This window comes from Sminthopsis crassicaudata, chromosome 3 (assembly GCF_048593235.1).
Source record: "Sminthopsis crassicaudata isolate SCR6 chromosome 3, ASM4859323v1, whole genome shotgun sequence".
Taxonomy (NCBI): domain Eukaryota; kingdom Metazoa; phylum Chordata; class Mammalia; order Dasyuromorphia; family Dasyuridae; genus Sminthopsis; species Sminthopsis crassicaudata.
In genome coordinates, this window is record NC_133619.1 from 31,601,233 (window position 1) to 31,625,549 (window position 24,317).

The window sequence follows — 24,317 nt, forward strand, 5'->3', positions numbered from 1 at the left end:
CCTAATGACCAAGATAGACCGAATTCTTTATAGAAACTAATCGTGCAGGAGGATGATCCCATATCAATTAATGGACCATTCTTCAATATACCTCCCACCCCAACTCAGCAGAATGCCAGTCCATTCAGGCAGCCTCGGCAAGATTCCTTTTCAATTTTAAAGAATAGAGAGCAAGATCCCTTTGGATCATAAGCCTGGCTAGATGGGAGCTAGGGAAGGAGGTCTTCTCCCCCTGCCTCTTCTAATACCCCCATCCTTAAAACAGTCCTTGCTTCTATATAATAGTAATTTTAAACTGCTAATTAGTATGCTGGACTATAGTTTGGACTTGGATTCCAAAAGATACAGGGAAAATAAATAAGGTACATACCATATAGACTATAGGAAGGTAATCATACAGCTGGGATGGAAATGGAACCTGGAAAAGGCCTCCCCCCAAAATGTTATTTGGGCTCTTTTGGGAAAAGGTCAGGGATTTTATGAAACAGAGAGGAGGAAGAGAATGTCAGACATGAGGGACAGGCATGTGGGAAGTGTATGTCCTTTTATTGGAGGACACCCATCTTGTAACTTCTAGTAAGTCAGCCTGAGCACTTGTAAGAGTAAGATAAATATTTTGACAGTTGGAGAGTGTCACTGGCCACTGGATGAGAAGGAAGGAGGGGAGAATGGGCTGTCTGTTATTTCCCAGCATGACTACAATCATGGTTTCAATTTGCTTTGATAGGGATACTTGACCCCTTCCACCAGCTCTCAAATATCCTCTGTCTTATGACCAATGTTTTTCCCATCTCACTGCAAATGTAGGAAACTCTAAATTCTATTTTGGTGCTTATGGGCAGTTAATACTAAAGAGGTAGCTTAGTACCAAACTATAGAGGGCCTTTAATACCAGACTAAATAATGAGTCTGAGCTGTTTTCAGTAGACATTTGAGTGATTTTGATCAGAGGAGTAACTTGGTCCAATCTATATGTAAAAATAATTTTTTGATAGTGTGATGAGAGTTAAATTGAAGCCAAGAGTCAGTTGAGATTAGAAAATCTTTTAAAAAGGCTATTTCATTAAAATATGTTAGTGGTTATAAGTATTTGTAGCAGGGTGGTAATCACAAGAGGAAAGAACAAACATTCAAAATAAATTACAAATATGAAATAGTCAAGAATTGGAAATATTTAATGGGCAAGAAGGAAGAATCAATGATATCACCTATGTTTCAAAGATATGATGATGAATAGTAAATTAGAATATAACACTATGATTAGTCTGGGTCATGTTCTTTTTGGAAGTCATCAATTACTCATAGAGATGAGTACCTATTCCAGAGAGATATAGATGTTGAAATCATCTGCATAGAAACAATGGCTTAAATTATGAGTTAAGAATATTTCTGAGAAAGATCACAATGAGGGGAGAAAGTGAATAGGAAAGGTCTGGGGGAAACAAAGGAAATTAGGAAAAGGATGAAAAAATTGGCCATCAACACAGACAATAACTTTTGGAAAATTGGGTGGAAACAGAAAGATCAAGTATTGAAAAGAACAAAGGAAGAAAGAGCTTCAAGAATGAGGCTTCAAGGCAGTGATGACAAAGAGAATGAGAAAAGTCATTGTTTAGGTGCATAGAAAACTAATGTAATTATTATGCTTTCAAGAAATTGATGAATGCTGTATATAAAGCAAAAACAAAAGTGAAATAAACTTCTTGGTGTGACTGTGAGGAGTAACTTTGGGAATCCATCCCATTACTTCACTGCCATACAATTCAGATAGCTAGATAATTTAGACAAAAATCTCTTATGTGTCTAAGTTGGCTTTTTTTTTTTTTTTAAATGGAGCACAAATAAACTGGATAATTGTCAAGTATCTATCCTATACTATATAGCTTTCCCATTTAATGGTATGACATGGGCATTGATTTCCTAAGATAAGCCAGAGCTAGATCATATTGTATACTGAGATGAACCATTAAATCATAGTTTACAATGTTAGTGTTTGTGATGTTGTGGTTGTTGTTCAGTTGTTTCCACTCTTTATGATCCCATTTGGGGTTTTTCCTGGCAAAGAAAATGGAGTGGTTTACCATTTCCTTCTTCAGCTCATTTTATAGCTGAGGAAACTGAGATAAACAGGGTTAAGTGATTTGTCCAGGTCCCCACAACTATTAAGTATGTGAGGTTGAATTTGGATCCAGGAAGATGAGTTTCTAGCTCTGGGTCTAGTGTTCTATCCACTGAATTACATAGTTGCTTTTTACTAACTTTAAATATAAGGTAATTTTACTTCATTTAATGAAATAAGTCAATGTATATAAAATGTTATGAGAATCTTTGTAGTGTCAGAATTGGAAGAGAGCTACAAGTCCTTAGATATAACCTCCCCATTACATAGGGGAAAGTAAAATAGACACAAAAAAATTGACTTTTCTCAAGGTCCAGTCATGGGAGAACTGGTTTCAAATACAGGTCCAGAAATTCTAAATTCAGCACTTAAAGTTTATTACCCTTTATACTATGATCCTTTGGGTATTATTTGATCAAGATGAAATGGAAGTTGATCCCAAAGTCAAAGAGGCTTTCTTTTAGTTGCCATTTGGTTGATATCTCCTATAAAATATAGGGTAAGGCACATTTCCACAGTTGAGAGCTTTTAAGTAAAATGATAATATCTAAAGAATACACAAGATAGTAGACCTATGGATTAATATATATAGGTGCAGGCTATGTCTCTGTCAAGCAACTGTGATATGGGTTCCACAGGCACAAAGGAAAGATTAGTTTGTCTATTCATTCATCCATGCCTTCCCTCATTCATTAAACATTTATGATTGCCCACTGTGAGCAAGATACAATACACAAGAAAAAGAAGAGGAAAAAGTTCAGAGTAACAGTAGATACAATATTTACACCAATAAGTATTAATTTACTTGAAAAAGGAAAATCCCTGATAACTAAAAAAAACATCAGGAAGTATTCCCTAGACATATCATATGATAAATCAGATACATTTCAAGGGGAAGTAGGTATTCCAATCAATTCTAAGAGGCAAACAAGATATACATTTACTATTTTGGGAATAGAGAGGCATATAGGAGTGCTTAGTCTGGGGAACGAAAAGTAGACCATTAAGGATAGCATATAGAATGTTTAAAGGCTAGTCAAGTGTAATAAGCCTGTACTGCCAGGCTGGAGTTCAGTCATAGAGGACTTTTAATGCTTCTTATTCTTTCTAGAAGAAACTTTCTTGATTGGAGTCTTTATTTTGTGCCACAGCGTTGTCTAGTTGTGGTGATTATAGCCTATTTGTATTTTAATGCATTTCTCTTTGGATTGTTATATTCCACAGCCCTAGGCCTTAAATGACATAAGTTTGGAGGTCATGTATCCAACTGAAGCCATCATTTATACAAATTACAAAGCCATCATGTGTAATTTGACTCAATTAGTAACTTTATAGTTAGCAATTAACTTTGCTGTTAATTGATTCCCTATGCAATAAATACTCAAGAAAGAGAAATGAACATAGTTTGATATTTATGTTAAAAGAGCATGTGAGGGATAAAATTTAAACAAAACTTACATATTCTAGAAGCATTTTTTTTGTTTCTGACACAGATATCATTAATAATTGATGGAAAACATAAAGTAAACACTGAAAATTGTAGGGATCATTTTAGCAAAGCTTCTTGTTTTCACTTTTTCTTAAATGATTTCTTGCTAAAAATGGAATTCTAGTTAATTTTTCAACATTGTTGTCTCATGTTTGATGTATGGTTCCTGCACAAAGATATAATTAAGTATGATTTCCTAAAGAAATCTATTCCTTTGACTTTTGGGGAAGCCTACATAAATTTATAAAGGATTAATTTAATATTTCTGAGGTGTTCGCTAATGGAGATGTTAATTCAAAACCTTCACTTATTGAATGGGTTTTGATCTGTAAAAAAGTAGCAGTTTCTGTACTCATTTTTCCTGTGGACAAAAAAAAAAAAAAAAGAAGAACTCTTGAAATGTCTTATCATATCTGAAAGGACAGAAGGCTGATGCTGGCAAATTATAATTGGCCAACACAAACAATGCAAAACCATATAGATTTTAAAGTAGTAGTTTGATATCAAAATATCTTAGACCATTTTTGGGTTACAAGTAGGAATATTGAATGTATATAAATTCCTGGAAAAGGTCAAGAGAGAGAGGGATATCACAGAGCTCCAAATAAACAATTACAAATGCATATCCAAAAAAAACTTTCATACATCCATTCATTCAACATATTAGTTAACCCTTGGTCCCACTTCCCCATGATATGATTGATATGGAGACAAAACGATCTGGGTTCAAAACCAAAATCAAACACTTCTTAGCTATGTGAGCACATCCAAGTCACTTAATTTCTCTAGAACTCAGTTTCCTTATTTGTTTTTCTAAATTTGTGACCTTGTGATATGTTCACTAATCTCCACCAATCCTTTTTCAGTCCTCACTGATATCTTTGGGAGTGTGTAAAAAAAAAAAAAGGAAAGGTTGACTAAGGCAAGGGTTAATCCCTATCCCTGAAGAATTTTCTCCACAAAATTCCTAAGAAGTAATCATCTATCTTCCACTGAAAATCTTAAGGTAAAGACTGATTAACCACTTGGAAAAATGGTAGGAGGATTTTCAGATGTGGGCTGGTCAAGATGACCATGTCCTTTCGGGTGGAAAATTCTGTGATTATGATTTAGGGACACACTGGTTTTGTTGCAAGAGAACATAGAGGTACATGCAGTAGCATTTTTATAGAACAGCCAAAACAAAACCCAAAATATATAGCCCTTAAATAGATCTAATCCTAGATCATAGTATTCCTATTTTCAATAAGTCTTAATATTCTAATTTAAGAAAACTAGCTAGAACTTTGAAATTCTGTCCTTGATTTGAATATTTAATAAGAGAAAATGAGTTGATTGCTTATCTTTATATCTTCTGGGAGCTGTTTCTTGATGAAAAGATTTTATAAATATAAAGTAGAAAAATTTCTTCTCCATTTAAGTACCTTCTAATTAACGTAAAATCTATGATCATTTAAGATCATTTTCATTTTCAGAGGACATTGGCCTATATACTGCAATAATACATAACATCAGTCACTTCATTCATGTGCTATACTTACTGTGTGTCAGGCAAGAGGTACCATGACATAACAAATATAGTCACTCTTAGTGTCTTGAAGATCAGTGTTTAAGCCTTATACATACTGTCCCAGTAGCCACATAAAGATATTTATCTTGATTCCAACTGTATATCATAGACGACTTTAAATAGATGTTCTTCATTTTTAAATGCTACAGATGGAAAACCATGTCTGTCCAGTGGCAAATGGTGTCTATCCAAATAAAGAAGGTGACTCAATGTTTCCCCACAAAGGATGAATACTGAATATCTAAAATCCCTTATTCTGACTAGAATCACTAGTTAGTGGTCTGGAGACCTTTTCTTTTACATCAGGTTTACCCTTGGGACAATCTCAAGGTTTGCCTCAATCAATTCCCCTATAAAAAGCCTACTTTTCACAAGAAATCTTTCCTTCTCCCCCTAATGCCAATACCTTCCATTTACACATATATACACATATATGTATCTGTGTGTGTATGTATACACCTATATTTATATAATATGTATATGTATGTTTATATGATTTATCCATAGTTGTTTGTATGTTGTCTTCAGCATCAGACTGAGCTCTCTGAGAATAGGGACTCTTTTTTGTATGCTTAGCACTTAGCACAGTGCTTGGCATCTAATAAGTTATTAATGAATATTTCTTGACTAACAGTAATAATAATAATCTATACCACTCCCTTGGCACTGACTGTCATTTGTTTGGTGCTTTGTGAAAACAAAAAAATGAATAAAATATCCCTCAGTTACTGTCTTCAAATATTTGAAGGTCAAGTATTTGATAGCTGTTTTAAAGACTTTGAAAGGCTGTTGTATGGAAGATGGATTATTAACCTTATTCAGCTAATCCCTAGATCACAGAAGTAGAAATAATAGCTGAAGGTTCAGAGAAAATTTTAAGCTTAATAGGACAAAAGCTTCCTAATGAATACAACCATCTAAAATTGACATAGTCTTTGGCTTTACCTTTCACTGGATATACTCAAGCAAAGTCTAAATGTTCAATTTTGGACAATTCTTATTATAAAATGAATTGGATGATCTAGCTAATGGGGTCTTTGTGATTCTATCAATTACTCATTTTATCTTCTGGAAGAGAAACCTTTAGAAGTGATTTCTTTCCACTAACATTCTGTTCTAGTAATATGATATCAACTGAATGGGGCCCCCCCCACTACATTCTGTAAAATTCTGTTCATGCCTAGACTTTCCAGATTTGTTGATGTCTGCTTTGTTGTTTCCTACTGAGAGTAAATTCTATTCCTTAGCTTAAATTACTTGATTTTTCCTAAATGTTGCTGGCTTAAAATGGGATACATTACATCACATGAAGAGACAAAAACAGATCTATTATGGTTGTGAGAAAGAAGGGAGGGGAGTGAGCATTGTCTTAACCTTAATCTCATCAGATTTAGCTGAAAGAGAGAATATCAGACATATTTAGTTTGATATAGGAACTTGTCTCACTCTATAAGGAAATAGGACGGGAAAGGGGGAAGGAAAAGGGGAGGCTAATAGAAAGGAGAACAGAAATAGAGGGGGAAAAGGATAAGAAAGGGAGGAGAAGCTGTAAAGGGGATGGGCAGATTGAGGGAAGTGATAGGTCAGAAGCTAAATGTTGTTGGTCTTATGGATCACTCAGAAAATGCTGAGTTGCTTAGGAAGCAGTTACCCTCCAATTGACAAAGAGAAAAAATCCCCAGAAAATATAGACGGGAGGTGATCCTGTGCCATGTTATAGCTCCCATGTAGTTGAAATGGTCACTTTAAACCCATAGACTTCTGAAGCCAGAGGGCCAGTTCTACCTTGTATGATTAAAACCATTCCCTTCTTTCAACATTTTAGTTTACACAACTTTCTGCCTTAATAACAAACTGTTCCTTATATCATTTACTGCAAAACTTCAGCATTTGAATGTGTTATCTTTGGAACCAATAGTCATTCAAAAAGTTTTGCTGGTTGAGAGTCATAGTAGTATTCATTTTGTTTTTCTTTTTGCAGAAAGTATATATATATACATGCATACATATACGTATATTTTTGTGTATGTGTGTATGTATATCTATGTGCACACACACACACACACACAAAAGAAAACATCACCAGACATATATATTAGTATTTTGGCCCTTGGTCAGAAAGGCGAGGAAGTACAAAGGAGGGGGCAAGGAAAGAGGAAAAGATATATGGTGATAGAGAGTGAATCTGTTTTATATTGTAAATCATTCTTATAATTCTTCTCTATTAAAATTAAACAGCTATGTGAAGTAGTGGAGAGAATGCTCGTCCCAAAGCCAAAAAGACCCAATTTTGTAATCTAAAGAAGATACTAGCTATGTGACCATAGGAAATACACTGTTTTTTACCTCAGTTTCCTTACCAATAAAATGTAGATAATAATAAATCCTATTTTGTCAAAGATTTATTGTAAGGATCAAATTAGATATTATAGGTAAAACTCTTGGCAAAACTTAAAAGCATTTTATAAACATTAGCAAGCATTTTATGTTTGTGTATTTGTGTGTGTACATATATTGTTATAACTACATCTAAATTTAAATTTATAGCTTTACTTATTCTGGAAAATGAACAATTTAAGTCAAACTAGTGCTTATCTGTGTATGTATATGTCTCTTTGCTGTATACAGTTCTTTGTTTTTTTTTTTTCAAATTACTTTCTTTGAGATAGTCTCGATTTTCCACAACTTCACACATGCCAAGTGTTACTTGGCCCAGGGATAAAAATGGTATAATCACAGCAGGATATATACACATGCATATTGTTTTCCTTGTAAAAAATAAGGTCCTGGAAAGTAGTGATTGTCTCAATTTTATTTCTTTTAAGTCTCAACAACAATCATAGTGACTAGCATATAATAGTCACTTGGCAAATTTTATTGATTGATTAAAATCAATGTATACTTTGCAAGGAAATGGCTACTTTTAAAACTATGTAACACAACACCTCAGGCTTTTAAAAATTTAGCACCTACAAAATACCTAGCAAGTTACAATATGGTGGCTTGAATTATATATAACAAGGTCTCTATCTTTGCTGGACTACAGGTGATAAATCTATGTTACAAATATGAATCTTTAAATATTCAGTAGAATTCAATGGACTGGAATAAGTCCATATATTATCGTGGATCAATCTATTGTCCCAAATTGTCTGGAAATGATATTAATTCACAAAACAAAGTCTAAAAAAATTAGCAGACATCACCATCTCAAATTTAAATTTTTTTTTTCTTTGAGAAAAACAATATAGGAATAATAAATGTTTGTATGACACATATGTATACATGAATCATACATATATGTGTATTATTCATATAACATTGACTTAATATTTTCTATTAGTAGAATTTTCTTAAAGATGTTTTTAGTAAGCTTATGGTATTCCAATATTTTCATTCAACAAGCAAAATATTATCTATTTGTGTCTTAATTCACCCCACTTTAAACATGAAATAATAGCTTTTTGTGTCCCCATTTGGAGTTTTTTTTTTTTTTTTTTTTTTTTTTTTTTTTGGCAAAGGTACTGGAGTAGCTTGCCATTTCCTTCTTTCACTAATTTTATATATAAGGTAATCAGAGTTAAGTGACATTCTGGATAACACAACAATTAAATTGTCTGAGGCTGGATTTGAATTCAGGTCTTCCTGACTCCAGCCCTGCCACTCTACTCATTGAGTTTACTTACCTGATCAATAGTAGAATAGTGACCTATAAATAAAACTTTTCAGAAGAAGAAACTGAGTTTAAAGGGAACAAGTGATTTGGTTTGACTCACATCATTAATGAAGATCAGAATTACATTTAAGTGAAAAGTATTATGTGAGAGGCAGAGAATTCTAGAATTTCAGAGTTGACAATGTAAAAGCTTCTAAAACATAAAAATTTAACCATGAATGAAATGAAATGAAAATGAAAATCAATGGCAGACAGGAAGTCAATACAGATCATTTGCATTGACCTGTATGCTATTGGGGACCTAGTGAATATGTTTTTGGTGATCAGGATACCTTTAGTGAAAGAATCAGTATGTATTCCAATATTTTTCCATTAAAATTATTTTATCTGTCTACTCAATTATATGAAATAATAACAGCCGAAAAGTTCTTGTGCCAGGATCATTTTTATTTAGAAAGAGGAGAATAAGAAAAACAATCAAACTAATTATGACTACTGCTACTACTACTACTAATAATAATAATAATGAAGTGATGACAAAGATGATGATGATATTGATGATGATGATTATGCTGATGACAGTAGAAACATATGAGTAATTTCTTAAACCAAAAATATCCTTTGAAGACCTGAAACCCCTAAGAAAAAAGGCACAATATATCCTAAAGACTTATCAGGAGAATATTTCTTCTATGGGTGCTTCTATCAAATATTGCTTTCCAAATCCTATTAAGTTACTCAATAAACACTTCTCAAATAGTGTGTGCCAAGTATTGTGCAGAGCATCAGGATACAAAGAGAAGTACAAGGCAGGCCCTGCTCTCAAGGAGATCCCATTCTACCCATAAAAACAACAACAAAAGAATATGTAGGATAAATAGGAAATAACAGAAAGGAAAAAAGAAAATGGAATTAAGGAAAGTTTTTTAGGAAAAATTTCCTGTTAAAAAATAGAAGTTTATGAAGAAAACCAAGGGCAGCCAGTAGGTGGAGATGAGAAGGGAGAGCATTTCAAGCATGAAGGACATCCAAAGAAAAATGCTGAAAAACTGAGAAATAAAGTATCTTATATGAGGAAAGCAACAGTGAGGAAGGCAGTCATTATATAAGGGAATATAGGATTGCAAATATAAGGTAAAAGGACTATAAAAGTAGAAAGTAGCTTGCAAAGGCCTTGGATATTTGATGTTGGAGAACCACAGGATATTAATAGGTCAGAGATGACCTGGTCAAATCTGGATTTTAGGAAAGTCACTTTGACAGAAGAATGGAGAGTAGACTGGGAATGGAGAGAGTCAGGGAAGCCACCCAGCAGGCTCCTATAGTAGTGCAGGCATAAAGTGATTAGGGCCTACTCTAGGCTGGTGACAGTGAAGAGTGGGGATATATGAAATATATTAGGAAGGTAATATTGATTGACTTCAGAATCAGCTTGGAAATTGGGGGTGTATAAGAGAGGAAGGAGTAGTGGATGACACCTCATCTCAGTGATTTTGCCTCAAGCTTCTCTTAGCTATACAGCCCTGTAGGAACATATTCATGTTTAATCAATAGTTTATCTCCAGTATGGTTAGTTGTCTTGGTATGTGGATATCTGACTAGGGATGATGGGAAAATATATATTTCTTCAAAAATGGACAGGAATGTTATATAGAAGAGTACTTAGATTTGTTTTTGCTTAGTCCCAAAGGGAAGAATGGATAAAAGTTACAGAAAAGAACAAATTTAAGCTTTAATTAAGAGCAAAAGAACTTCCTAGCAGTTAGAATTACAAAAAATGAAATGACATATATTTGAAGGTTATGTATTCATCTTACTGAATGGCACTAGGTAAAGGCTGAATGACCATTTAACACATGTTTTTTGATGATAATTTGTTTTTGGTATCCCTTGGGTAGTTCTTTGAAGTCTTTCCACCATTGAAATTTTGCTCTTCTCTACTTACTAGACCACAGTGTCACCTAGAGCTAGTTCTGCTATATAGTCTGAACGAATCACTTAACCTCTGATCCTCAGTTTCTTTATCTAGAAAATGAAGATAATGCTATTTTCTATATATAACTACATCACAAGTAACACTTTAATGCTAAATAAATAATGTGTATTGTCATAATTCTACATATGACATGTATTACATTAACCCCAGACTTCCTGAATGTTTTCCCATTTGAATTCCCATTAATCAAACCCACTGTTAGCATACTTTGGTGTTTCTCCTTTTTTTGTAAGTTATCTTGAAGGATAACTTTGCTTTATTGAACCTAGTGAGATGTGCTTGGTGCAAGAGAAATGGAAACCTGGTGAATCATATATGCCTGCAATATTTTATGCACTTGAGTTTTAGTGTGACAGAAGTGACAGAGATGGGGCAGGATCTATAGTATAAAAGACTGAAAAGCAGCAAAGTTATTGATATTGGACTCTAAGTTATTTTTATTTTTTTGCTGAAAAGCCTGAGCTGGGATGAGTAGGACTTCTCCTTAGAATAAGGGAAATAAATGGGTCCTTTTCCTGTTAGTGCATCAATGGTACTTATATTCTATCAATACACAATATTCCTGATGTTTGTTGTCTTGACTTGCCAACAGAGAGATTGACAGACATTATTCATTATATAAACACATAAATAGACACATGAAGAAAAATCTTCTCGTATTAAAATTAATTTTCCCAAGGGGTTAGATCTTTACCTCTGAGGAATATCAGTTGAAGAAGAAAGACTACTCTGGGGGACTGTGCATGGAATAGATCCTCCTCTGTCAATGTATATATGATCTTTCCATCCTGTTCTCTCTGGTATTTATCTTTTACTTTTCTTTATTCTCAAGCTAATTATCCTCCTCATCTTCTTCATCCTCCTCACCTTTTTTTTTTTTTTTTTTAGGAATCATGTACCAGAACCTTAAAGCTAAGAATAAAATCTCAGACTAATCCTAATCATCACATTATGAATGATAATTTAGATGATAATTATAATAATAATAATAATTTTCTCCAGACAATTTCATTGATTCATGACTGAAACATCTGTCAGGCAAACCAAGGGAAATGGGAAATTGGGACCAATATATATTTGAAATGAACCAAATGGAATTATTACAATCATTCCTTCGACAGCATGGGGTGATGGTGATATTGACAAAGGGATGAACCAATTTCTTAGGTCTCTTCCTTCTTAAAATCCATGACTTAGTAAGCTCACCATTCTTCTTACCCTGCCTATGCAATTTTTTCTATGTACCTTGATAGCAAGGGTAAGAAGAACAAGTACATAAACAAATATAAAAAATTCTGGACTTTTTCAGACTTCTGACAAAGGCTGTAGACTGATTTTCAGAATATTTTTTAATACATGAATTACATGAATTTAAATAAATGCAAAGGAAATCAACAATATCTAAGTACAATTTAGAAAATTAAGGTCACACATCTATGGTTTAGAACCTCTACATTAGATATTTCTTTCAATTAACAAACTTGTATATTAAATAATTATTTGGTAGAGCTGGGAGGTACAGTGGAAATAGCACTAGCCCTGAAGTCAGCAGGACTTTGGCCTCAGACACTTACTTGCTGTGTGATCCTGGTCAAGTCACTCAACCCAAATGCTTCCCTAAAAAAAGTGGCTGGCAAATTAAGCTACCTATTTCTGAAGGGTCAAATCTCATTAATAAGTAGTGCTATTTATACCCTTTAACCAAATGAATACAGGCCAGATGATTTTAAGGAAAAGAAATATTCATTTGTACAGAGAGCAGAGGGGGGACATTTAAGGAAAGGGAAACAGACTTGGATGGTCTAAGTGACTTTGGAATACACAAGATGACCATATGTCTGGGGGGATTAGGGAAGCAAGCAAGGTCTGGGCAAGCAATCCATCCATATCAACGAGACAAGACAAAGGCACATTTTTGTGCTTTGGAATTTTGCTCCAATTCCCAGTGATAGCCATGATGATGATGATGATGATGATGATGATGATGTCTAAATTAAGAATAAAGAGAGTTGAAAGGCTGAGTAGTTTAATTTCTCCTGATAGTCATCAAGATCTATAATCCCGTTTAGACCAAGATAGCTTTTCCAGCAAATCACAGTTTTTCTTGTCATCTTTCTAACCCCAGAGATGAAAAAAAGAGAAAAGGAAAGAGAAGGAGATGCTCTGTCTCTGGCCTCTCTGTTTTTATTATTCAGCAACTTTGCTATAACTTAGAGTTACATTTCTAACCTTAATTCCACTTCATTGAGCAGTACATTTATTGAATTCCCCTGTTCTCATAACCTTTTAAATCAATCTATCCATAAGGTGGCAGGTGCTAATCAAGCAAATTTTAGGTACACACAGCAAGAAGCTGGAAATTCAAATCTCAAATCCCAATATATGTGTGTGTGTGTGTGTGTGTGTGTGTGTGTATATGTAACATGCCCTCCTGGCAGTTACAATTACTAGTCTGTCCTAGGCCCAACAGAGTACCTTTGACCACTGACCTTTGCAGTGTGAACTCTACCCAGCTCGCCTCCTCTGAGGCCTTCAAAGGTTTCTGGCCATGATTTCTTGAATCTATAGTTTTATAACCGGTAGCATGCTCAAGAACAGCCACGTGTAAACTTAAAAGCCTTTATTATACCTACTCACATAATGCTCTGACTTAATGCCTGATCTGTCAGCTCCCTAGTAAACACCTGGTCTGAAGACTCACGTGTTCAATACCAAACTCCTTACCTCTCGGCTATCCATCAGCTTGGCTTGGCTACCCCAGTTTAGAGAGCCAGGTTAAAGAGAGTGACTAATGTCTGCAGTGGCTTTTAAAGGGCCTGTGAGGTCACACACACAGCCAACCAGTGAGAGAGCCATCACCCATTATGAAGCTATCTCAATATGGCCAGGATCCCACCCACAGGACAGTCCTATATCCACAGAGAATACTTCTGGGCCACTTAAATCTGTGCCCGCCCATTTAAACGGCCCTTTCACATTTATATATATATATATACACACACACACATGTGTATATACACATATGTATATACATGAATATAATATATACACATTGTATATGTGCATATATAGTATGAATATGTGCATACATATGTACACACATACACATACTAGTATCTGCCCTATGGGATCTTATATTTTATAGGGATAATTAAGTGACTTTCCTGAAATGAATACAAGGTAATGTTTTGGGTTTTTTTGAAGTAAGGGCACCAGAACTTATAGGAATTAGGAAAGACTTGATAGAGAAAACATCAAATGTTCCCAAACCTTAGGAAGAAAAACCAAACAAAACAAAACTGTCAGACTGTATTGAAAGCAAATGGTGGGGGTGTAACCAGGAATAAGGAGAACAAATACATCTATACAAATGCTGTTTGGGTATAGACTTTCTTGGAACTTTATATGTATTGACTTTCTTGGAGATAGAAAGCTACCAGTGTGATACTAATTGTTGGTACTGTTATATCAAATGCCCTCCACTGAAAGCTGTCTTTAAGAGATTCTCCATCAGGCATCCACCAAAGTAGGTTATTTTGCTGAAGCCTTGGACCAGTTGGGACTATGTAGTTCCTATGTTAATAATTGGATTAGAACAGCAAATGTTACCATATTACACTGTGTTACAACCAAAGGTGAGGTATCTTTGGTTGAACCCCAATATCATACTCTCCAGGTGATGAAGAGGCAAAGGCATGAGCCTTGACAAGTCTGCCATTGGCCTTTGTGGGCTTCATGGTTGAAGGCCAATTATTTGTGAAGAATATAGGGTCAGTGAAAAGGACTATCAGCTATAAAGAGGAATGGAGTATAAGATTATGTTCACTCATCTCCTTCATACCTGCTCCATAAACAATAATACTTGTACCTTAGGAAAAATAACACCATAATCATATAACAAGTGTAAAAGCAATACTTACTGGACTAATTGTGCCAGTTGGATTCCTGTATCTTTTCATCACCATCTCTCACATTTCTGTAGTACATTAAGTTTACACAGGACTTTCTGAAACCCAGCTTGGGGTAATAACATTATTATATAATAGAGGGGGGAGGGGAAAATTGGTTTGTAATCATTAAATTTGTATTTTAAAATAACTAATATGACTATTATCTGCCCTACTTCTGATGAGAAAACTGAAGTTTGGAAAATTTAAAACTTACCCTGAATCACAGAGTTAAGTATGTGTTAGGACAGAGCTTAAACCCAAAGACATCAACTCATTGGTGGCATTCTTATTACAAAAACATGAAGGGATCTAGGATTGTTTAAAACTGGAACAAATATATTCTAAGATCAAAAGTAAATCAGTAAATGAAATTTCTGGTTTGGAGCTAGTGATCTTTATTTATTAAACTCCTAAATCTTTGATTCCCTATATCTATGATGCTAGGCAAGTCATATGATCTCCTTGGGTCTCAGGTTCCTTATCTGAAAAATGAGGACGTTGGACGTGATGGTTCCTAAAGTACCTTCAGAATCAAAGCATAAGTACTGTCTAAATCAATAATCCTTTAATGTATAAGTCAGTTTTGCTTATCTGTAAACACATATTAAACATATAAAACCTTACACTTATAAAACATATATTATTAAAAACTTATTAAACATATAAAAACTTACACTTAGTGTGGTCTAACCATGTTTCTCTCTTAGTGTCCCCAGCAATTGCCATTAGCACCTTCCCCTATACTACCAAATCATCACTTGCTATATATGTATTTAAACACATATACATACACTGCACATATATATGTATACGCATGTGTACATATTGTGAAAGCTCCATTGAGGAAGAGATTATTTTATTTCTGTATTGAGTCTTCACTACCTTATATAAAAGAACTCAGTAAATGCTGTTTGAATGATTTATTTTGCTAACACTGACCTCAAAATTTTTTCAGTCTATTTGGGAATATGAAAGGTAGCCAAAGTATCACAACTTCCATTTTGCAGATGAAAAACAGATCTAGAGAGTTGAAATGACTTAAAAAGTCAATGAGCAGTGGTGAGGGAGAAACTAATTCAATTCTACATGTATTCATTAAGTGCCTTTTGTGTGCATGGCACTGTGTTAGCTTCCAGTAATACTGACAGAAAATGAAAACCATCTCTTCTCCCAATGTTGAGGTCAGAGTATTACAAGGTGCATTTATCTTATGCAGAAAAAGATTTTCTTCCAGCTAAAATCAGTTATGCTTTAAGTTGGATGGAAGGACCCAGATCAGAGAATACCTTAAGTTTATAGTCCATGTAAAACAAGCCACAGTGTCACGCCTTTTATATCCCACTGAGCAAATTCACTCCTTGTCTGTAAAAACCTGAAGCTCCGAATGATAGTGTTATTTGTGCTTGGCCTACCATAGACCTCCTCCAGGGCATCTCTTGTAAAAATGGGGTCATCTTTCAAATCCAAGAGTACTCTCTAAAGTCTTTTTAAAAAAAGAAGAAGCAAATTCAATGAATAGACTGCCCTAAATTCAACATTAAGATCAAAACAGACAAGACAGGCAGAGTAATACTAGAATTGTTCATTAGTGACCAGGATCTTGGGAGAATTCCTTAGATCTTTTAAACTACCTGATTCAATTCAATATTACAAATGCTGTAGTTATTGATCCCAATGATGTAATACTTGCCTTCATCAATGCAGATTCCAATCCGTCCATGACCACTGGTCCAGTATAATTCTTGCCTATATCTTCCAAATAGGGAGGTCCACCTAACATGCTAGTGGGAAGGGGTAAAATTGGGAAATTTCTATCATATTTTGTTTTCTTGGCTACTAATGGAACCTTTTATCATTGATTTTTCATTCTTACCTGTTGACCAACCTGTCTTTTTTTCCTAGGCAAGATTTTCATTGATGATATTCTTTAAGAACGCTCTCTTAATCCTGATTTGTAGAGTGTTTGTGGTCCATTTATACCCACCAAATGATTTTCCACTCCCAATCCCTACTTTATCTTCACTTACATTTCTTTTCATTGCATGGCTTTCAGCCATATCTCACCACTACAAGAATATGGTTATCAAAACCAAAATCAAACAAAAAACTAATAAGTCTTTTTATTACTAACAAGGTTGGAGTTTTTGTTTTATTTTATTTTATTTTATTTTAATTCTCCAAAGTAATCTTATCTAATCAACTTCTCTTCAGTTCTAGACCCAATTCATAGTTCTTTTTTAGTATTTGTACAACAAAAATATGTACTGATGGGTTATCAGTATATATTGTCTGCCCACTTCTATAGACTAGCCTGGAGAATAAGCATTTTTCATCCACTTGTTTGTTTGTTTGTTTGTTTTATATTGATTGCTAGGTCAATATCTTTGGGTTCATTTAGAACCTGAAAAAGACCTCAGCTCCTACTAATCAAAATGCCCTGGAAAAATTTCATTGAGGATGTTCTGCACCATGCAGAATCTTGATGTGAACAACCTAATGACATCTTTGGACAGGAATCGGCATGGAACGTGTGGGCATCTGTAAACAATAATTTATAGCAGACTCCATCTTTAAAGAAACACAACTGACTAAAAGATGTAAAGAATAGAAGATGGACTTATTGCTTGTTTATTATTTTTAAAATGATTGAGTGGAATACACTATCCAGAATTTTTCTCCTGCAGCAAACTCTAATATTTATTTCAAAATTGTATAAGCTTTCTAGAAATATTGAGCATCCCACAGTTCAGTCTGAATCCTTCTGATACATCTCCAACTGGTGATCATCCCAGCTTTTCTTGAAAACTTCACTTCATGATAGAGGCTAAATGAAAAAGGTAGAATGTCACAGTAAAAGTTTGCTATCTCCAGGATCAAAAGGTCTAGGTTTGAATCTTCCTTCTGGTGACTGATTTCTGTATTACTTTGGCAAGTTACTTATTTTCTGCTGTGAATTCCCCCTGAAAAGATTCTCATTTCCAATCCAATCCAAGATGCTGTGCATCAGACTTTCATTACCTCATTTTAGCTAATAGCAGGCATTTTCACCCTTTTTTTCTGTCACAGAAGTTTTTGGAAGGCTGAGGAAGTTGATAATTGCTTTTTTAATGCATAAATATAATGCATAGAATTACAAAGGAAAATGATTATCTGGAATTTTTAAAAAATATATTTATGGACCCCAAGTTAAGACCCTTCAGTTCACAGACTTGTGTTCGATGGCTATCCCACACTGCAGGCTTCCCAAAGGACCCCCAGACTTTTTCATTTCCTTATAGACATCTCTAAGTGGTATTATATTGTATCATCAATACATAGAACTCTTTGCTTCCTGCGATGATGTCTTTGAATTGCCTCTGACCAGACCACTAATGCTCCTGGAGTTTGATCTTCTTAATAGCTTTAACACTGTTTCTGGTCCCTGGTTTGTTGGAATCACTTGTACTGATAAGGCTTCTGTGAATCATTTCGATCTCTGGCCTCTTGTTAAATCTCAAAAGCCAAAGTGTCAATGCCCTTTGATTAGCAGGAGCTGTGATAGCCTCTGAGTACTGTTAACTTCATGAATTTTAGTTGGGCAGGCTGTTATCATTATTTATTTATTTATTTGATTTTATCTTTTCTTCCATCTCTATATAAAATTCAGCCATGTCCCAGTAATATGACAAAGAGATTCTATCTCTTTCACATTTCCTGTTCTAACCCAGGATTCCGTCCTCCCCAAAACAAAGCAAAGATAGATACTGAATCTATGGACATTGTAGGAAGGCATTGGTAAAGAGGAAAGAAGAAAAAAGCAAAGAAAAAGGTACTGACTTCACAGGAAGAAAGATCACTAGTTAGAATCAAAAGGCCTAACTTCAGATTCTCCCCCCTGATACTTGCTAGCTGGATGTCCATAAGCAAAGTGATTTACTTCTCAAAATCTCAGTTTCTTCTTTTTTTAAAAGGAAAGTGTGATATTAAATTCCCACTGAGGCTCTTTCCAGCTCTCAGTCTATGGACCTATAATCCTTATAATTGGGTCCTTTCTGAAGGACCAGGACATCAAATTCAGTTTTAGTCAGAAGGCAATTTTCAATGGCATAAATAGATAATGCTACATTTACACAACTCTTTATACATCATTTAAGTCTCATAACAGCCTTGTAAGCTAAAGAATATAAGTACTACTTTTCCCATGACCAAACTGAGGCACAAATATGTGACACATATCTAATAGACACATACCTAAGAAGTATCAGAGACACAATTTGAACCTGATTCTAAATTCAGAAATCTAAAGCCTACTCTATTCTGCCTCTCTAGGAAAGAGATCTAGAATACTAAGGGGGAAAGAATTCAGATTGGAGGAAGAAATGTTCTTCCCCTTCTTTTCGGTCAATCTATTTCCTTCCTTCATAAGTTGTCTTAAATCACTCCAAAAAGATTTTCCTCATTACTCTGTCTCATACTCAGCTTTTCCTTTGCTAAATTATCAAAAAAGTCCTGCACTTCTAGTCCACCTCTGAGTTTTTGTACTGGTTTCCACTTTCTGCATAGAATTCTTCTTCCATCCCATTTTTTATTCAACCTGCAGTCCTACCTGAGGACTAATATTGTTTGGCATTTGTCTCCATACAAAGTTCTTTGTCCAGTGGGTAGCATCTGTTATGTAGTCAATACATTCTTATTAAATGGATTTGTAGTGAATAGTAATGATGAATCAAGGTCATCTTTTGCTCCCTGATGAACACCTGTGTGGGGTCCCCAGAGGATGCATGTTAAAAAAAATGCTAATTACAATGATTCATGGAAGAGAGAGGAGAGAACACAGTTTAAGTAACAATATCTGAGTATCTACTATATTGTTTTTCTAGGGTGCTATGCTGCAATTTGTTCTTCAAAATCTATCTTAGGCTGATCAGTATTTTTAACAGAGAAAGAAACTTGATAATATCTCGGGGTTGGGATTTTGACTTTGACTTTGAAAATGGAGAAAGCACTTCTGTGTGGCCAAGCGAGAATCTGTGAAGGTAAAGACATTAGAGTTGAGATTCAAAGGAAGAAAGACAAAGCAACTTCTGCACTCCATCCCTAACAAGTTCCCAAGTACACGAATTCATCAGTGATTTTTCTCTCCTACCTAAAAGCTGGTGAGCTCTCTCTCACTCAGTAAGACTGACTTCTGCCAACATTACTAATGTAGAAAATTGTCACTTGACATCAGAGAGTATTGCATTGAGATTCTGATAGTGCCAGAAATTGAAAGTGAGCAGGTCAGAGCCAAAGGTTTAATAACACTGCATTCTGCTGAATAAATAAAATTTCAATAGTCCCAGAACAGAAACCATTATTTACTAATGGGTAACAGGAAGAGAAAAGCCTTCCATCCTTTGCCATTAGGTGAATCTGAGAACAAATGGTGGGATGGATATTCAAATGAAAAACAAAAAAAAGTCTCTAGGAGGCATCATTGTACTGTGGAACAAATTGTGAGTTTCAGTTTAAAGCCATTGAGTTCAAATATCAGCTCTATCTCATTTGCGACCCTGGGAAGATCATTTAACTTAATTTTGCTGGTGCTTGTTTTCCTTCTCTGTAAACTGAAGCAATTGGCCCAGATACCTCTCTAATATCTCTTTCAGATCTAAATCTTTGGTCCTGTAGTCTTATTTCAGGATAATTAGAAAAGATGAATTTTTAAAAAGTATTTCCCCAGTTATTTTGAGTTTGAGAATGCCTTTCCTGTCCTCTGATGTGGAGACACCAAAATAGCAATTAAATAGTCATAGATGAAAATCCATGCAGTCGCACTGAGCATATTAATTGGGTGGCAATTTGAGCTGTAAGAAAGTATAATGGATGGTGTGAAATCGGGTATTGACAAAGGGTATCCTGGGGACTGAAGTTTGAATAGGCTGAAGGAGAGAGTGTTGATGCAAAAAGAATAGGCAGAGATGATGCTTGATATGAATGCCTCCAGTAATGATAAAAATATATTGAATGGCTTTTATGACACAAATACATTGAAGAATATAGAAAATCATGTTTCTTATTCCAAGAATGTTATGAGGCATGAAGCCAACTGTCAAATATTAACTAAAACAAGGTAGTAAAAGGAAAAGCAGGCTGAATAGTCTTTGCTGTAGCCAAGAATCCTCTTGTTCTTGTTCTTTTTAATGTTTAAAATTCTCTGTGTTTCTGTGGTCAATTCACTGAACTAGAATGTGCCATTGAATTTCGGAAGTGGAAGGGGCTGTTTCAGGAGTAAGTGAATTCATCATTACTAGATTTCTTTGGATAAAATGGGAAAGATCACTTCTCCAGCATGTCATTGGAGGGATTCTGTTTGGGTTATGGGTTGGACCAGATGACCTCTGAGGTTGTTATGATTACAAGGTGAGGACTCGGGTTGTCTGGGCAATTCTCTAGCTCAGAATTCACACCTTTTGTTCTGGCCTTTAGGGGGAGTTTACATCTTTGAACTTCTGAGGAGGAGTTTAGATATTTAAAGGAATTTATACCTTTAAAAGGAGTTCTGAAAAGGAGTTTACACAACCTTTAAGAGGAGCAAGTTCATTGGTTGAAGTATTTCCCCAGGCCCCTTTGAGTTCTCACTACAATCTCTGAGCATAAAAGAGGGCAGCATTGGGTCTGGAGAGTAGTCTAGTCTGGATCAGAGTTGGGACAGCAGACTGGAAGGAGAGTAGTCTGGATTGGGGAAGGACAAGAGCTGGAGGAGATTCAGAGCTCCCAAGAAACCTGCTCACAGAGAAAAGATTATACAGAAAAGAGATCTCCTCCCAGAGAAGGATTCCAATTGAGAGACAACAGGACCTTTACATTTTGGTGCCCACAACGTGGGGCAAGGAGTTTTTCTTATCCTGACAAGGACTGATTCTGAGCCCTTCAGAGGAGCTAGCCTGGACCTTCACAGTCCCTTACAGATAGAAGACTCTGGAGAATTTTGAACAAAATCTAGCCCCCAGTTGGATTATTTTATACAATAGCTAGATCTGTAATGGACAGAAATGCTCAGTTGTGTGTAGGGATGTCTGAGTATATGCATGGAGGGGAGACTGATACAAGAGGCCAAGTTAACCTGACCAGTCTCTCTGATAAGAATGAATGGTCTCCCTTTATCCAAAAGCTTCCTTGAACAGGTTGTTATTCATAGTTCAGTTCCTTCCATCAGAGAAGTGTAGGATTTCATGGCCAACTGGAGAGACTGGATTTTTTTTTTTTTTAATTGAGCAATGGAGCACTAGATAAGATGTTGTCTGTCGTTTGTCCTAAATAGGGCTTGTTTATCTGAGATGTGCAAGGAAAGGAGATGATTTGGTCAATGTCACTGCTTGACTTAATTTCAACTCTTAAAACTCCAGGAAATTCTTTGCATCGGAACCTACCTCCCTTCTTTTCTATTTCCTGGAATATCACATTATGGGAGCTTTTTTCATGGACAATATTGACATAAATCTATTGAATTCCTTTATTTTGAACAGTCTCCTCTGGTTACAAATGCTGCAGAGAGGTCAGTGATGAAGAACACAGACAAAAAGATATTGAATTTCTTGATAGGGAAATCAGTGGTAACCTTTAAGATGGTAGTTTCTATAGGCAGAGGGCATCAAAGTGTTTTTCTTTCTACTAACCAGTAGCAACAATTGGTACTCTTATGCTGAGGATAATGAATGATCCTGGGATATGGAACTAGCTTGCATGCATTTCTTACTTCTCTGAGCAGAACATTATACTCAATCAAATTGATTTTTGATACCCAGTCTTTCTATATTTAAAAAAGTGATTGATATGTAGTAATTTTTACATCATCTTAATTTCTTAATGTCTCCCTCTATGTTGAACATCAAGCAAGTTATCTCTTGTAACAAAGAATTAAAATAAAACAAAAACAAAATAAAATAAAATAAAACAAAACAAAATTAATTCATCAAAACTAATAAAACTGTTGAATCTGTCACTGCATGCAATGTTTTATGGCTAGAATTCCCCCACTTCTATAAAGAATGTAGTTTAGTACATTTCCTCAACTTTCTTCTTGATAAGTTAAGCTTGGACCTTATTAGCACATAGAATTCATCCCCTCCTTTTTTTTTATTCTTTCTATTTACATTATTGTAGTCATTGTGAATATTGCTTCTTTGTTCTGCTTGTTTACTCCATGTTGCATCAGTTCAGCTTATTGGAATTTTATGTTCCTCTTTTCTTATGGTGAAGAAGTGTTCCCTTACATTCATGTTCAATTTTTGTTTAACCATTCCCAAATCTATGGACATTTAATTTGTTTTCATTCCTCCAAATAAAACTATAAGTAGAAACAGTATAAATTAAGGGAAAGAGAACCAAATTCCTGGGAAAGTCACTTACCTTCTCTCCATGATCCTGGAATTAACTATAAATTGCACGATAGTTGCTACTATGCACTGGGGGACAGTTTCTTCACTGCTTGTTCTTTAGCTAAGTGGATCAATGGTCTGGACAAAAAATAAGTGTTGCTATGAAATTAAGGTAATGTGTCTGGCTTTTAAGAACCCTTGTAACTAACCTCTTCTGACTTCATACATATTTCTTCCTTACAGCTGTTTTATGGCCCAATCAAACTAGATTGTGTGCTTTTTTCAGTTACTTGCTATTTCATTTCCTGCCTCTGACTTTGCAACTATCCACCCCACTCAATATCATTCATGGCTGATCCCTCCTCACTGTCACATTTAGCATCTATAGAATCTTACCAAGCTTAACTAACATGTTTTCCTCCAAGGGACTTCTCCTGATCCCACCAGTTGGTAATCTCTAAATTCTTGAAGCTACCTTATATGGACATTTCATATATCTTATGCTTACTTACATGAGTTCATGTTATTTCCTTTGTAGAAAGCAAGCTCTTGAAGATAGAGAATATTTCTGCTTAGCACATAAATATAAAGAAATATTTATTAATTAATTATTTGATCTCCTGCTTATGGTTCATTGTAATGCTCACTTTAAAATGTAATGTCATCTGGAAGCAGGTTTCTTGGGGAGCTTCTGGGAGCAGCCTTCATTTCAGTTCAGTAATCACCACAAGTAGAGCCAGGTTTTAAAGTCCAAATCCTTTATTGTCTCCTGCAAAGTCTTAAATCCTTCAGTTGGGGCTTGGCTAGTTTTTTGCAGGCCTTCTGGAATCTTGGTTTCAGGGGAGAAGCAAAAGAGGAGAGCCTGCCACCAAGGCAGTGTGAGATGGGATGAATCTGAGTCCAAGGGTTTGTTCTCCAGCCTTCAGCCTCCAGACTTCTGTCTACTTGTCTCTCAATCTCTGAATCTCCCTGGCTGAGGCTTCTTGCTTATATGCCCCACACTGAGTATACACCAATCATTACATCACTAGGAAACCATTATTTGTTGTAGGATTAAATCAGTGCTAAACTAGATTTAACCATTGTCTCCTCAATTCCACTTAGTACTTTGTTTCAACTTCTGGCCCATAACATCTCCTTGTAGGATTAAATCAATCATATTGAACCATGCTAAATTA

General features: G+C 35.1%; 1 protein-coding gene across 9 annotated transcripts in view; it reads left to right on the forward strand.

The window, feature by feature from the left end:
- The window catches only part of NLGN1 (neuroligin 1), a 1,061,800-nt gene that overhangs the window by 752,129 nt on the left and 285,354 nt on the right, over positions 1 to 24,317 (forward strand). The gene's annotated exons all lie outside the window — the stretch shown is intronic.